General features: G+C 38.2%; 1 protein-coding gene across 3 annotated transcripts in view; it reads left to right on the top strand.

The window, feature by feature from the left end:
- Positions 1-15,788, top strand: part of TMEM164 (transmembrane protein 164) — a 167,997-nt gene that overhangs the window by 79,170 nt on the left and 73,039 nt on the right. Inside the window, exon 1 of one of the 3 annotated variants that reach the window (XM_021714882.1) lies at positions 6,356-6,433. The exons of the other annotated variants lie outside the window; for them this stretch is intronic. The gene's annotated coding sequence lies outside the window, so the exon portion shown is untranslated. Of the gene's footprint in view, positions 1-6,355; positions 6,434-15,788 lie in introns of those variants that run through there. 3 annotated transcript variants of the gene reach the window in all.

Raw genomic sequence — 15,788 nt, 5'->3', positions numbered from 1 at the left:
TAGCCTGCTAGCCTTCTGCCTTTGAAGGCTTCTTATCCTCCCTGTTGGCTTCCCATTTCTGTGAATGCTTATACAGCAGCACCAGAATTGTTTGTTGTGTTAAATCTGTACATGCGGTACTGTTCTGTGTCTCTGAATCTGAGCCATTTTCTTTTTACTTATTTGGCTGATGTGAATGGCTCTTTCCTGAAGAGCTGTCTACATCAGCAGCCAAGCCACAGAATTGTTTTTCTCACTTAGCTTTGAGTAAAATCAATATATTCTTGGAAACGATTTTGTGCTTACTCTCCTGTTACCAACTTTGAATAAAGTTACCTGTCTCAATCGCCTTTAGGGAACCTACCCAAGTCCCATGATATGAACCAGCCTGCCTTGCCGGTTCTTGTTAAAATTTCCTTCTGGAATCTTAAAAGAGCTGAATGAGGACTATGTTGCAGTGTAGTCAGAAACCCCCCCAGGACCCCCATGCATTTCATCGGTGGCTTCCCTTTTTTCTTTCTCTTTGCCCTTTGCCTCCGTTTTTTTTTCTTTAAAATTTCATATAGAAAATTTCATGTTTATTACTCATGTGCATTAACCATTTATATATTTTATTTGGTGCATTGTCAACTTATGCTCTCTGCTAAGTCTTTATATAGGAGTGTTTCTCTTGTTGATTTGCATGAGTTTTACATATAGTCTTAATCCTTTGTCACTTTTGCAGTAAATGTTTTCCCCAGATTGCCTTCTAACTTTTTAATGATGTTTTTGATGTAGATTAGTTTTATATATTTTTTTTGTCACTTCGATTAATTTCCAATACCCCTTCAGATCATGGTAATTTCTTCTAAAAGATGTTTCCTGTTCTAAGATTAGAAAGACAATTCAGTTTTTAAAAAGTATTTTAAATCTTTAACTTGTCAGTCCATCTAAAGTTAATTTTGAGAATATTAGGGCTATAGCTTATATTTCCCTCTAGGCAGGTGTGCCACCATGTCTGGCTAATTGCTACTACACTTTTATCATGAATAAATTCATATGTATGCTAGGATTTATTTTGGGGGACTTGTTGTATTATTCATTGACCTGTTTGGGGTTCTACCAGTTTTGTGCCCTTACATTTACAACTGCTGGTAGGCCAGATTTCCCTTTGTCTGTCTCCCCAGCCTACTGTATTACCCACACTTTTTTCTTTGCTAGTCTCAATCATTTTTTTCCAAATTAACCTAAAATGTTTTTGTCAGTTCTCCTTAAAATTCTACTAGGATTTTGACTGGATTTATTTTAAACCTAAAATTTCATTTATATCATCACAACATTGAATCTTTCTATCCAGGAAAATACAAGATATATTTCTTCATTTATTCTCGTTTTCTTTTTATGTTTCTTAGTTGTATGTATGTGTGTATGTGTATGTGTATCTCTTCTATTTTCATCAAGATCATTTTGTAGTGGATAGTTTTTATATTTTTATTTCTTTAACACCTTCTAGGCTCAGGTAATCCTTCTATCTCAGTCTCCCAAGTAGCTGGGACAATAGACATGTGCCACCACACTTGGCTAATTAAAAAAAAATTTTGTCCCCGCAATCCCCCTACTGGGAATATACCCTGAAGAACTCAAATCACTCTATCAAAAGATACCTGCACACGTATGTTTATTGCGGCATTGTTCACAATAGCAAGAACCTGGAATCAACCATGCTGTTCATCAAAAGAGGACTGAATTTTAAAAATGTAGTACATATACATGATGGAATACTATGCAGTCATAAAAAAGAACAAAATCATGAATTTCGCAGCAACCTGGATGGAACTAGAGTCTATAATACTGAGTGACCTCTCACAAAAACAAAGATCTGAGTATCACATGTTCTCACTCATATAGTGGACCTTGAACATCTATCGTAATACTATAAGAAAAGGATTGACAGTGGTGGGAAACTATGGGGGGGAAGGGAAGGGAGGTGCGATTAACAGTAGTCAATATCTGTCTGGGGACAGGGAGACACCCCTTATCAACAAGGGTGCCTGAATGAAGCATATTTGTATACCTAACCCTTAACTGTACCCCACAATATCAAAATAAAAAATATTGATTTAAAAAAATAAACAAAAAAAAAATTTTTTGTAGAGTTGAGGTCTTGCTATGTTGCCTAGGCTGGACTCAGACTCCTGGGCTCAAGCAGTCCTCTTGCCTTAGCCTTTCAAAGTACTAGGATTACGGGTGTGAGCAACTGAGCCCAGTAGGTTAGATGTTCTTTATGCTGTTAAGAAATCATCTTATTCTTAAATTATCAAGTCTTTACAAAAATCAAGAGTGGCTGTTGAATTTAGCTCATGCTTTCTGGGAATCTATTGAGAGAGGTTCATTTGTGTTTTCTCCTTTGACCTCCCCATTCGGTACATTATGGTAATAGGTTTCCTAATACCAACTTTTGTTGAATTTCTAAGATAAACCTTCCTTTTCCTCTGCATGTTTGGGAGAGACTCAGATTTGGCTTTCAATTTGATTGATTTTATTCTCAGAAATCTCCAATATGAAATTTAATTTTTTATTACAATATTAATTTCTTTGTAATTCTCTCTTTGCTTAGCTCTCTGTTCACCTCAGCTTGTTATCTTTCCTTCTCAATATGTTTTATTCTTCTGGCTTTTTATACCTGTTTCATATACCATGTTTTCTTACTTTCCCTTGAAGATATACAGCTTCCTAAAATCTTTCTTCTGGTTTATATAAAAAATTCAGGCATTTGTGCTTCCTCCGAGTCTTCAGAGTGATATGCATTTCCCTTGTTCCGCTAGAGGTTTTCATAGGAACCATGTTATTTTGTTGTATGTTTATATATATTCAAAGGAGGATCCGCCATTCATCAAAGACAATATGTGCAGATTTTGCCTTTGTCTATTCTCAGGTTTTCTTCGGTATTGGTTTGAACCCCTTTAAGGCTGCACAGTTGGCAGACAGGTTGATACATATAGCTTCTAACCTGTTTCCCAGTGTCTTTTCATCTAGTGGGTTATGCTGGACCAAAATGGAATCATCTAGCCCTACTACTAGACTCTTGGGTACTCTGAACAGATAAAGTATGTGAAGAACTACAGCCTTCCATGTGTATTACTACCTGAGTTTTTACTTGTGAAGACTCCCACTCCTGGTACACATTGTACCAGCACCAATTCCACCACTTCTACCTTTTTGATTTTGAGGAATTGTAGCCTCCAAATGTAAATAGACTAGTGTTGAGAGTTGCTGATTCCTTTGCAACCAATAGCTATGTGTTGGAGGAATGGATGTCTAGTTTGCTGATTACTAGATGAACTCCATGGTTTCTAAGCCATGAGGCTGACAGTGGTGGAAGGATTTGGTGTCCTATCTTCTTTTAGGTTTTTTGGGGGTGCTATATATATGAATGGGCCACAGATTGTTTTTTCTCCTTTCAGCATTAGCCTTATTGTAAATATATATTTCTCTCAGATTCTGGTAATAGGATGACCGTAAGTCTAAGTTTTCAGTGAATTGGAAAGTTTTATCTTATTCTACCTCTTCATAGGTACTTCAGTAAGAAGTTCAGAGAGGCTGTGTTAGTGGCTACTAGCCAATGTTATTTTAGACTAGAAACTCAGTATATATTTTGGTTTAGAGCAGAGGTTGGCAGCCTCTTTCTGTAAAAGGCCACGTAGTAAATATTTTATACTTTGCACGCCACATGATATCTGTTTTATTTTATTTTTTGCTTATAAAATCTGATTTAATGATCAATAATTCTTTGTTGTCATTCTTCAGTTACAACAATCTTCCTTCTGTTCCTACTGCCACTCACTTTTTACATAATAAGAAGCAACAGAAAAACCAAATAAATGATATTGATCTCAGTTCTTGCTTTTGACACAAAATATGAACTTAAAAAAAATGAAACAAATACATCTGAAGCTCAATACATTTAAATGAGCTGAGTTCCTTTAAGGTAGTTACCTTGGAAGGCCATAGTTCATTCTCCTAACAATACTGCCAGTGTTCAGAATACCTTTATAATTCTTTTGGGAATGTCTGTGTTTATTTTATTTATTTATTTATTTATTTATTTATTTTTTGAGTTGGAGTCTCACTCTGTCGCCCAGACTGGAGTGCAGTGGCCGCTCCCAGCCACCGCAGCCTCAACCTGCTGGGTTCCGGCGATCCTTCCACCTCAGCCTTCTGAGTAGCCGGAATTACAGGTGCATGCTACCACGCCCAGCTAACTTTTTGATTTATTGTAGAGATGAGGTCTCGTCTGCCCAGGCAGGTCTTGAACCCGCGGGCTCAGGCAATCCACTCACCTCAGCCTCCCAAAGGCATGGGATTACAGGCTGAGCCACCGAGCCCGGCAGGAAATGTCTGTGTTTTAACTACTTATCTGTTGTTGTAGCATGAAAGTGGCATAGAAATATGCAAATGGGTATGGCTGTGTTCCAATAAAACTTTGTTTACATAAACAGAAGGACCAGATGAAAAACTTGTGGAGATGGATGGTGGTGATTGTTGAACAAGTGTGAATATACTTAATGCCACTGTACTGTATGCTTAAGAACTGTTAAGATGGGGAATTTATTATATATATAATATATATTATGTATATATTATAATATATAATATTAATCTGTTAACATTAATATTGATAATATTGTGACACACACACACACACACACACACACACACACACACACACACACACATCACACCAAAAAAGCCAAAACAGGAGGACCATATTTTGCTGGACCTGAGTTTAGAGGAATTAGAGCTAGCACAGATAGAGAGCGCGCGAGAATGAGAGCTGAGGGAGACAGGAGGAAATTACATGTGTTGTACAACAGGACAATGACACTGTTTGAAAACTAGAGAGCAATGGGAGAGATTTCTTAAGTATTTAAGAGGAATATGTTAATGGAGGGGGGTGATTCTGGAAAGCTGCAATTCATCTTGGTGATATCATCTTGTGTTCTACAGGGATGGAGATACACAGAGTTCATATTCACATGTTTTGATATAAAGATCAGAGCAGGGGTTTTCTACTTCTCTAGAGACTTGGGAAACCTCTGCAGCTGTCAGAATTGTTCATATCAGATACAACTTAAAAGCTAGCCAGTTGTTCCTTTGTTGCTTGTAGTACAAATGGTGACTAGTGATGTTTCCTGTATATGATCTGATCTCTTTCCAAGGCTAGAGGATCCTAGCCTTTTCATTATTAACCACAACAGGCTCAGTAGATAAAAGAGCAGCCACCAGTTTGAGCTAGCTGTTTTTACAACCTCCAGGCTAAGATTTTTAATTGTCAGCTGAAGACCTGAACCCTTTGCATCTGGAAACAATGCTACCCTCATTACCCTAAGTCACTTTTCTTCAGGTGGCATGCAGAGGATACTCCTTACTTCCCAGCTCTAGCCTTGGCAGCCCTCAGTTTGACAAAAATCTGGAAAAAGTCTAAATTCCAACCACGGTCTTCCATCTGCCCATGGGGAGCAGGTCTCTGGTGTGTTTAATATAAAGTCATTCTTGGAGTAGAGTTAGCATATCAAGGTCTATTATCCTTCCCCTTCTGAAACTAAAGGAAAGCTAAGATCTCCTCGGAGCTGCTGATTAGGTGGAGCTAGGGGCTACAGAAGCCACTAATCCTGTGAACTGCAGACTTGTGTCTGGGAGCAGCCTTGAATAACATGGGATGGTCCAGAGTTTCCTGGTCTTTCTGTTGGGTCTGTTATCCAAGCTGAAGGAGGGTGTTGTCATGTGCTTTTTAAAAAGCACTCACTCTCCCTTTCTTGTCTCCGTGGATCCCACCACCACAGAGGGCTCCAAAATGCAGTCAGCCTCTTTGTTTTCAGCTTGCTCTTTGGTGTCATGGTTGTTGGTTTTAGAATAAGGATACACAAGAGTCTGGGGGCCTCTTAGTGTAGCTAGCCTTTTGGAAATCTCTCTCTGAGTTGGGCTATCTCTTGAAGAAATATGTGAGGGAGAAGGGAATGGCAGTTAAGGTTTCCCAGGTTTTGAGTTGTGGATCAGACGGTTTAGCTGCCTTGTGAACACCCACCACTTAATGTGCCAGGTTATCCAAGTGTATGTAGCAAGGGTGGGGAGCTCATGGAGTGAGTCACTGAGTGGTGTGGTTTGAACGTCAGGGAACTCTTCCCCCACTCTGCTCTAGGTAAGAAAATTGCATTGCAGTGAGCTGTCACACATCCTCTGACTCAGGAAGTGTACAGTATCCCCCCAACACTGAAACTGTAAAATCTGCTCATTTTCATGTGCACATAGAGAGGAGTGGATCTGTGATGCAGATGGGATTATTTGGTCATGAGTATCTGCTGACTCAGTCTGAAGAGGCTTTTGAAGGAGATGAGATGAAATTTCATCTGTGCTGCAGAGAGCAGGAGGTGCATTGCTGGATGGAGAGAGGACTGTAGGCCTTGTGTGAGTCCAGGTAGGTGAGGGAAGCATGAGGGTGGGCATGGGGAATTGGGACAGCCTGACATGTGATCTTGGCATTAGAGGATTGATACCCTGTTGGTCTTTGGGCCACCTGATATTATGACAGCCAGTAGCCCTGTGATGATCTCTTTTTCTAGATTCCATTTCTTATACTCTTAGATTTCTAAACAGCATGTTTTTTCCCTTAGGACTGCCCTAAAGTCATGCGATAGACTCAGGTTGAACCTGTTGTGTCTTAATGTCATGGTATGATTTTACCATCTCATTGACCCCTTACCCAGTGCTCATCAGATCACTTGCTCAGGAACCGGAGGGATTCTGAACTGAGACTTGGTTTGGGGTCGTGTGATGTTAAGAAGGAGCAGCTTTTGACACCTTCACCTCAGAGGTGGCTGTTTTTTGGCTTAGCATTGGATTCATTACTGAAAAAGATATTTGGGAGATTGCCTCAGACCTGAGCAGCCTTATTAAGACTCAGTTCCTTGGCAGGGGAGAGAAAGCCCTATATATGAATGCTACAGACTTAAGGGAGAAAGAGAAACCCATAGTAAGTCAGGGGACCAGTTTCATTTTTTGTGCAGAATGCTGCTCAGGTGTCTGCTTTCCTAGGAGCCACCATCAGGTTCCTGCTTTGTGTCTGTATATATTCTTTCTTTAATGTTTAGAAGAAGGGAGAAGCTACCAGGATGTTCACAGGTCTTTCTTCTGTTTCCACACACAATGGAGCTGCCTTCCTTTACTCATACATACTCAGTTTTATCTTCTATAAGTCTTCTGGAAGTTCTCTATGAAGGTTTCTGGAGCAAAAACTGCTTTTTCTTCCTCCTAGGCTGTTCTGCTTTAAGCATGAGATTGAATGTATATTAACTCTGGGCGGAAGGAAGGCTAGAAATTCAGATAACTTTTCCCATCTAGAGAAACATGGAAAGCAGCACCCAGCAGAGGAATGAGGACCAATAATTTAGGGCCTCTTTTTACTTTTGGAGTCCAAGTGAGGAATCTACTATTCTATATGTTGATCAAAAGCAATTAAAAAAGCAATATGACATAACAGATGAGATTTGGGCAAGGTATGAGGGAGCTGTGCAGTTGATAATGAAGAAGTAAAAATGTTTGATTTTCATTATAAAAGTAATCCATACTCATTGTAAGGAAAAAATAGAATATTACAGAAAAGAATAAAGAATGCAATATGAATAGCTGATAATTCCTGTTAATATGTTGGTATAATTTTCTGTCAGTCTTCTGTAGGTATATATCCATTTTTTAGAAATAAAATAATGGTTATTCTTCATATGCTACTTTGCAATACTCAAAAAATTAATATAGCATGATTGTTTCCCCATTTTGCTAAAGTAGTCTTCTAAACATGATTTCTGGGCTACATGGTATTCCGTTATTTATATGTTTTTAAACAGTATGCTGTTAGCTCAACATTTGGTTTTTTGGATAGACTTGTTTTGAAGGGATCTTGAATAGTGCAGTGAAATTAGATGGCCTGGGTTATAGTTGTGGTTCTGCTAATTCTTAGCTCTGTGATCCTGAGCAAGCCTCCATTTTCTCATTTATAAAAGAATGTTTTAATACTAACTACCCCCCTTGAGTGGTAGTGATGATTAGATGAGATGACCCATATACATGTCTTGGCATGGAACCTAACATATAGTGGGTACTCAATAATTTATTAATAATATAACATTATCATTGTCTTGATGCTTTGTCATCTCTGTACCTCACTGCTATAATTTGGGGTCTCAAGGAATGAAAATTGCTTTCATTTAGATAAGTAAAATTTCAGAATGAAACTTGCATTTAGATAAGTTTCATCTTTTACCATTTAAGCACCTTCCAAATGGGGGCTTTTACCAACTTCCTGAACTTCACAGGAAAAAAAAATTCTGTAGCCTCTGTGGTGGTGCAGCCCCACTTGGTCCAGAACAAGGAAGTGGGAAACCACCAGCTGCAACCAAGGAATTATCTTTGTGCCCACTGGCAAAGCCAGCCAAGCCTTCCTGCTGCACTTGTCTTTTTTTCTTTACTTGTTTGTTTTTTATGCTCCAATTTTTATTCTGAAAAATTTGATAGAAAAGTAAACAGGGCAGTACACTGAACTCTTGTGTGACTTCCACCTAGACTCAGCAGTTGTCATGCTTTCTTCTATGTGAGTTCTGAAATGTAAGATCCTAATTGTATTCCCTGCCACAAGACAGGCTTGTGCTGCAGGGCCTTACAAAGCAGGCAAAAAAAAAAAAAAAAAATTATACTTTCAGACCAAGGGCTTATAGAAATAGGTTAATGTGGAAGGACCCTGGCCTCTGGGGTAGTAGAAATAGATCTATTGTTTTTATGATACAAATCACAGAAAGTAAATCTCAGTTATCTGGCTGAAGGAAACAGAGTAGATCCAGATGCTCATCAACATGACAATTGATAAATAACTTATGGTATATTTATAACGTTGAATTTTATGCAACAGTGAAAAACAGATGAAGTAGAGCTATATGTAATGACATGGATAATTAGAAGCCATGCTGACTGAAAAATGTCATTTGTAGGAGAGATGATACATAGATAGTCTTATACCATTTATTTAATGGTATAGACATATATGGTTTGAGGATGCATAGAAATGTAATAAATGTATAAAACCATAGACAAGAAGGACACCTACTACTTCAAAATAGAGGTTCCCCCAGGTGGGGTGAGGTGGGGAAGATGAATAGTATTCAGGACGGGTACACAGAGGGCTTCAGCTGAATCAGTAATGTTCAAAGTTAGTAAAACTCGATGGTAGACACAGAAGTGCTCATTATATTTTTTATGCTCTTCTGTAAGTATGAAAATTTTAATGTAAAAAAAGAGCAATAAATCATTATTTAAAAGGCTTAGAGTCTTGGATTGTTTTTTGTGTGTGAAAGCTGAGGCTAGAAAACTTCAGTGATTTGCTTTTCCTGTATATTTTTGAATTTTATCTAATTATCATATAGCAAAATTGACTTTGTTCTATGAATTTTAAGACATGTATAGATTATAACTACTACCACAATCAGGGTATAGAACAGTTCCATCACTTCTAAAAACTCCCCATTCTGTCCCTTTAGTGTGACACCCACATTTATTTATTTATTCATTTATTTATTTATTTAGTTCTCAAACTTGTGGGCTCAGGCAATCCCCTCACCCCAGCCTCCCAAAGTCCTGGGATTACAGGCTTGAGCCACCGTGCCTGGCAAGGACACGTATTTTTAATTTAATAAAAAGAAACTTTATAAGACACTATGAAACTGTTTTTGAAAAATGAGACTTTTATATTTTACATTTCCACCAACAGTGAATGAAAGTTCCAGTTTCTAAACATTCTCTCCAGCAATTGCCATTGTCAATATTTTTATCTTAGCAACTCTAATAGATGAGGAGTGGAATCTGATTGTTGTTTTAATTTCCTTTCCCTAATGGGATGGAACAACTTTTCATGTGCTTATTTGCCATGAAAATAACAACATACTCAATAACTTGAAGAGTATACTTCTTTTGGTGAAGTATCTGTTCAAGTTTTTTACCCCATTTTTTAGTTGGGTTGTTTGTTTTCTTATTGTTGAGTTTGAAGACTCTTTATATATTCTGGCTAAAAGTTCTTTGTTTTGTTGGGTGTGTGATTTGCAAATATTTTCTCCCATTTGGTACCATTCTATAGCTTGTTTTTTCATTTTTTTTTTTGTTGTTGTTTTTTTTTAGTAGATGTCTCCCTGTCACCCAGGCTGGAGTGCAGTGGCACCGCAGCCTCGACTTGCTGGACTCAAGTGATCCTTCTGCCCCAGCCTTCCAAGTAGCTGGACATATAGGTGTGCACTACCACGCCCAGCTAATTTTTTTAATTTATTGTAGAGATGAAGTCTCACCAGGTTGTCCAGGCTGGTCTCGAACCCCTGGCTCAGGTAATCCTCTTGCTTCGGTTCATTGTCTTAAAAGGATCTTTCACAGATCAAAAGTTTTAACTTTTAAGTTCAGATTATCATTTTTTTCTTTCATGTTATGTTTTTGGTGCCATGTCTAAGAACTGTTTGCCTAACTGAAGATCACAGATTTTATCCTATATTTTTTCCTACAAGTTTTATAGTTCAAGATTTTCTGTTTAGATTTATGACTTAGCTTTTATATAAAATGTGAAGTTTAGGTTAAGTGCATTATTTTACATTGAAATGTTCATTGCTCCAACACCATTTTCAAAAACCAAATGACCATATCAGTGTGGATCTAATTCTGGACTGTTCTGTTTCATTGATTGATATGCATTTTCTGGGCCAGTACTACATTGTTTTAATTGCTGTAACTTTGTAGTAAGCTTCTGCTTCTTTTTCAAGATTATTTTAGCAATTTCTTTTATGCTTCCATATACATTTTGGAGTCGGTTTATCTCGATCAATAAAATATCCTGCTGGGATTTTGATCAGAATTGCTTTGAATCTATAGATCATTTTCGTGAGAATTGACATATTTTGTATGTTGAGCCTTTCAATCATTGAACATCACGTTTTTCCATTTATTTACATCTTCTCTGACTTCTTTTATCAGCATTTGGCAGTTCTCAGCATAGAAATTCTTGCACATATTTTCTTAGATTGATACTTATGTATTCAATTTTTTGAAATACTGTAAATGGTACTTTTAAAATTTTTGGTTTCCAATTGTACACTGCTATTATGTAGAAATATGATTGATTTTTGTGTTGACATTGTATCCTGTGACCTTGTTAAACTCATATGTTAGTACTAGAAGCTGTTTTTGTAGATTCTTTGGCTTTTCCACACTTATAATCATGTCCTTTGCAAATAAGGACAGTTTTGTTTTTTTCCTTCTCAATTTCTGTTATTTTGTCACTTGATTGTACTAGTTAAGAGTGGACATCCTTTTCTTGGTCCTGATGTTAAGCGGGAAAGCATTCAGTCTTTCACCATTCATTATTATATTAGGTACAGTATTTTTCGATGCCTTTATTAGGTTGAAGAAATTCCCTATTATCATGAATGGATACTGAATTTTGACAAATGCCTTTTCTACATCAGTTGATATGGTCATGCTCTTTTTAGTCTTTATACAACCGATTTGGTGACTTATATTAACTTAATTTCAAATATTGAACTAACCTTGTATTACCAGGACATACTCCATTGGTATTATTCTTTTTATATTGCTGTTTTAGGTTTGCTAACATTTTATTGAGGATTTTTGTGTCTGTGAGCATGAAGAATATTGGCCTTATTTCTTTCTTTCTTCCTTCTTACCCCTCCCTCATCTCCCGTTTCTTTCTCCTATTCTTCTTTTTCTTCTTGCCCCTCCTCTGCCTCCCCCCCCCACTCCTACCTCCCCTGGTTTTGGCATCTGTGTAATAATGTAGAGATGGACTATTCTGTCTCATTGATTGATGTCCCTGTTCTTCCTCTTTTTCAATTCAAAATGAATTGAGAAATGTTTCTTTTCTTCTGTTTTCTAGAAAAGAGTGTATACATATTTGGTAGAATGAGTCATGGAAACCATCTGGGTCTGGAGATTTGTTATTTCAATTATTTTAATTATGAATTAAATTTATTTAATAGTACTATTCAGGTTATCGATTTCATTTTGGTAGTTTGAGATTTTCAAGGAATTTGTCCATTTTATCTAAGTTGTCAAACTTACCTGCATAGAGTTGTTTGGAGTATTTCTTTGTTGTCTTCTTAATTACTGGGGGTCTGTACTGGTATCTCTTCTTTTTTTGTTTTTTTGAGTTGGAGTCTTACTCCATCACCCAGGCTAGAGTGCAGTGGCACACGCACGGCCACCCCCGTGTCGACCTGCTGGACTCTGGTGATCCTTTCTGCTTCAGCCTTCCAAATAGCTGGACCTATAGGTGTGTGCTACTACGCCCGGCTAATTTTTTAAATTTATTGTAGAGACAAGGTCTCACCAAGTTTCCCAGGCTGGTCTTGAACCCACGGGCTCAGGCAATCTATTCGCCTCAGCTTCCCAAAGTGCTGGGATTACAGACTGAGCCACTGAGCCCGATTGGTATCTCTTCTTTCCTTCCTGATACTGGTAACTTTTTTCTCCTCTCTTTTTATCCATGTCATTATGCCTAGAGATTTATCAGTTATATTGATTTTCTTTCAATTACAAGCTTTTGGTTTCATTGATTTTTCTCTATTGTTTTTCCTATTTTCAGTTTCATTAATTTCTGCTCTTTTATTATTTCATTTCTTCTGCTTGCTTTGGGTTTATTCTTCTCTTCTTTTCTATTCTTTTTTTATAATTGTTTTTTAAAATCATTTTTAAAGATGTAGGGTACAATTCAGGGTTAGGTATACAAATGTTGATGAGAACCTCCCCACCCCGGCAGTTTCCCACTACTGCCAATCCCTCCCACCCCCAGCAGTTTCCCACTACTGCAATCTCTTTCTTATAGTATTATGATAATTGTTCAAGGTCTGCTTATGAGTGAGAACATATGGTACTCTGTTCTTTGTTTCGTTGATAGATCACTGTGTATGATAGACTTTAAATGCATTCAAGTTGCTATGAAGTTCTTTTGGATTCTTAAAGTAGAAACTTAGATTATTTATTTGAGACCATTCTCTTTGTCTAATATAAGAATTTCATGTTGTAAGTATTTCACACATTTTGATATATTTTTGTCTTGTTTAAAATATTTTATAACTTCCATTGATAATTTCTGTCTATGAAATTTGCCTTTTCCAGTCACCCATAGAACTTGTCCTCTGTTTTATATCTTTTGATTCTTGGTTGTAATCAAGTGCTAAATTGAAATAAGTGAAGTTTTTTAATAGATTCATTTGTTATGTACAATGTGATATTCATTTACATTGATTTATGAAGGAGAACAACAGCCACCATATATTGAGTGCTTATTATATCCTAGCTACTACGTTGATCACTTTATGTGCTCTTACTAAATTATCTCAACACAATGGAATATCCAGCCACAAAGAAGGACAAACATATGGACTTCGTGGCAACTTGTATGGATTTTGAGTCTATCATACTCAGTGATCTATCACAGAAACAAAGAACTGAGTACCACATGTTCTCACTCATAAGCGAACCCTAAACATTTACCATAATATTATAAGAAAGAAATTGGCAGTAGCGGGACCCTGCCAGGGAAGGGGGGGCACATAGCATCAATAAGGGTACCTGAACTCAATCCAGGCAAAGTGGGAACCAGAGGGAGGCCCAAACTTTACCTGTATGTTGAATTGTATACCTAACCCTGAATTGTACCCCACATCTTAAAAAAAGTAAATTCTCTCAATAACCCTTTTATTAGGTACTAATTATTAGCGCCATTAACATTTGAGGAAATTGCCACGTATATTTTAAGTGATTTTTCCAGAGTCTCTTGGCTAGTAAGTGGTAGAGCTGGGATATGAATGTAGGTTTGATTCCAAATCCCAAGTTCTTAACCATTATACTACATTTCCTATAGTCATTTCATTTCTTGCCTCCCCATTAAGATTGTTAACTTCTCAAGTGCAGATACTTTATTTTACTTATAAGACATCCTTTTCTGTACAGTACCTGCAACAATGTACACAGTAATGGACTGATTAATGTTTGTGGAACTAAATTTAATGAAACTAACTGACCTGGAAAAGAACCAAAATATGACTTTTGCTATATTGCCCCGGGTTCTTTTTATTTTTATTTTTTGAGTTGGAGTCTCACCCTGTCGCCCAGACTGGAGTGCAGTGGCCGCTCCTGGCCACCGCAGCCTCAACCTGCTGGGCTCTGGCGATCCTTCCGCCTCAGCCTTCCAAGTAGCTGGAACTACAGGCGCGTACTACCACGCCCGGCTAATTTTTGATTTTATTGTAGAGATGAGGTCTCGCCAAGTTGCCCAGGCGGGTCTCGAGCCCGCGGGCTCAGGCAATCCAATCACCTCAGCCTCCCAAAGCGTGGGATTACAGGCTGAGCCACCGAGCCCCGCTTGCCCCGGGTTCTTATGAACTGAGCAAACTTAGCATAGTATTCTATACAAAAACAAAAAAGGCTTACGGTATATATTTGTGACAGTAATAATGGCTATTTTGTATTCTTTTTTTTTAGTTGGAGTCTCACTCTGTCGCCCAGGCTGGAGTGCAGTAGCACACTCACAACCACCGTAGCCTTGACCTGCTGGGCTCAGGCGATTCTTCTGCTTCAGCTTTTCAAGTAGCTGGAACTACAGGCATGTGCCACCATGCCAGGCTAACTTTTTGACTTATTATAGAGACAAGGTCTCACCAAATTGCTCAGGCTGCTCTCAAACCCCTGATCTCAGGTAATCCCCTCCCAAAGTGTTGGGATTACAGACTTGAGCCACCGCACCCCACCCGGCTCTTGTATTCTTTTGTGTGATAGTCAGGTGTGACTACAAGAGAAGACAGAAGACAGGATCAGGAAAAAACAAGCTTATTGTACTCACAAGTTCTAGAGATGCTAGACAAGGCTGCTTAGGAAAACACCAGTGTGATCAGGAGGCAGGAAATAAGAGCATGGGGAGATTTCAAGCCACTGCCTTTTTTGGGGTTTCCACAGGAAAAACAAGGCAGACAGGATGAACAGTTAAGGGCTGCTAATTTGAATACTTTCAGCAGGCTCTAATCTGTAGGAGTGGTCCCTAGCTGCCTGGTACCTGACCCTGGGTGATTAAAGAAGAGGAATAGAGCCTTCTAGGGTATAAGAGGCAGATAGAGGAGGTCTGGCTCAAGATTGGTTATTTTGCATATTAAAAAAATGTTCCTGGCTAAGCCTTTGCTTTCTCTAAGAACTGGCCAGCCCCAGGAGGGGGGGCGTTTCCCCATAGCTAGAAAAAAAAATTAAGATGTTTAAACATCACAGTATACAGAAAATAGAATATACAGTTGACCCTTGAAGAACATGGGTTTGAATTGTACAGGTCTACCTATGTTCAGATTTTTTTCAATAAATATATTGGAAAAATTTTTTTGAGATTTTTGACAATTTAAAAAAACTTGCAGGCAAGGCTTGTAGCCTAGAAATATTAAAAAAAAAAAAATAGGCTGGGCATGGTGGCTCACGCCTGTAATCCCAGCACTTTGGGAGGCCAAGGTGAGAGGATAACCTGAGCCCATGGGTTTGAGGCCAGCCTGGGCAGCTTGGGGAGACCTCATCTCTACAATAAATCAAAAAATTAGCTGGCCATGGTGGTGTGTGCCTGTAGCTCCAGCTACTTGGAAGGCTGAGGTGGAAGGATCACCTGAGCCCAGCAGGTCGAGACTACTGTGGCCGTGAGCATGCCACTGCCCTCCTCCAGCCCAAGTGACAGAGTGAGATTCCAACTTAAAAAAAAA

The sequence above is a fragment of the Carlito syrichta genome, unplaced genomic scaffold (genome assembly GCF_000164805.1).
Source record: "Carlito syrichta isolate Samal-C Ts95f unplaced genomic scaffold, Tarsius_syrichta-2.0.1 Scaffold305844, whole genome shotgun sequence".
NCBI classification, from domain to species: domain Eukaryota; kingdom Metazoa; phylum Chordata; class Mammalia; order Primates; family Tarsiidae; genus Carlito; species Carlito syrichta.
Note: the sequence above shows the minus strand (reverse complement) of the source record. Positions and strands in the feature narration are given on the sequence as shown.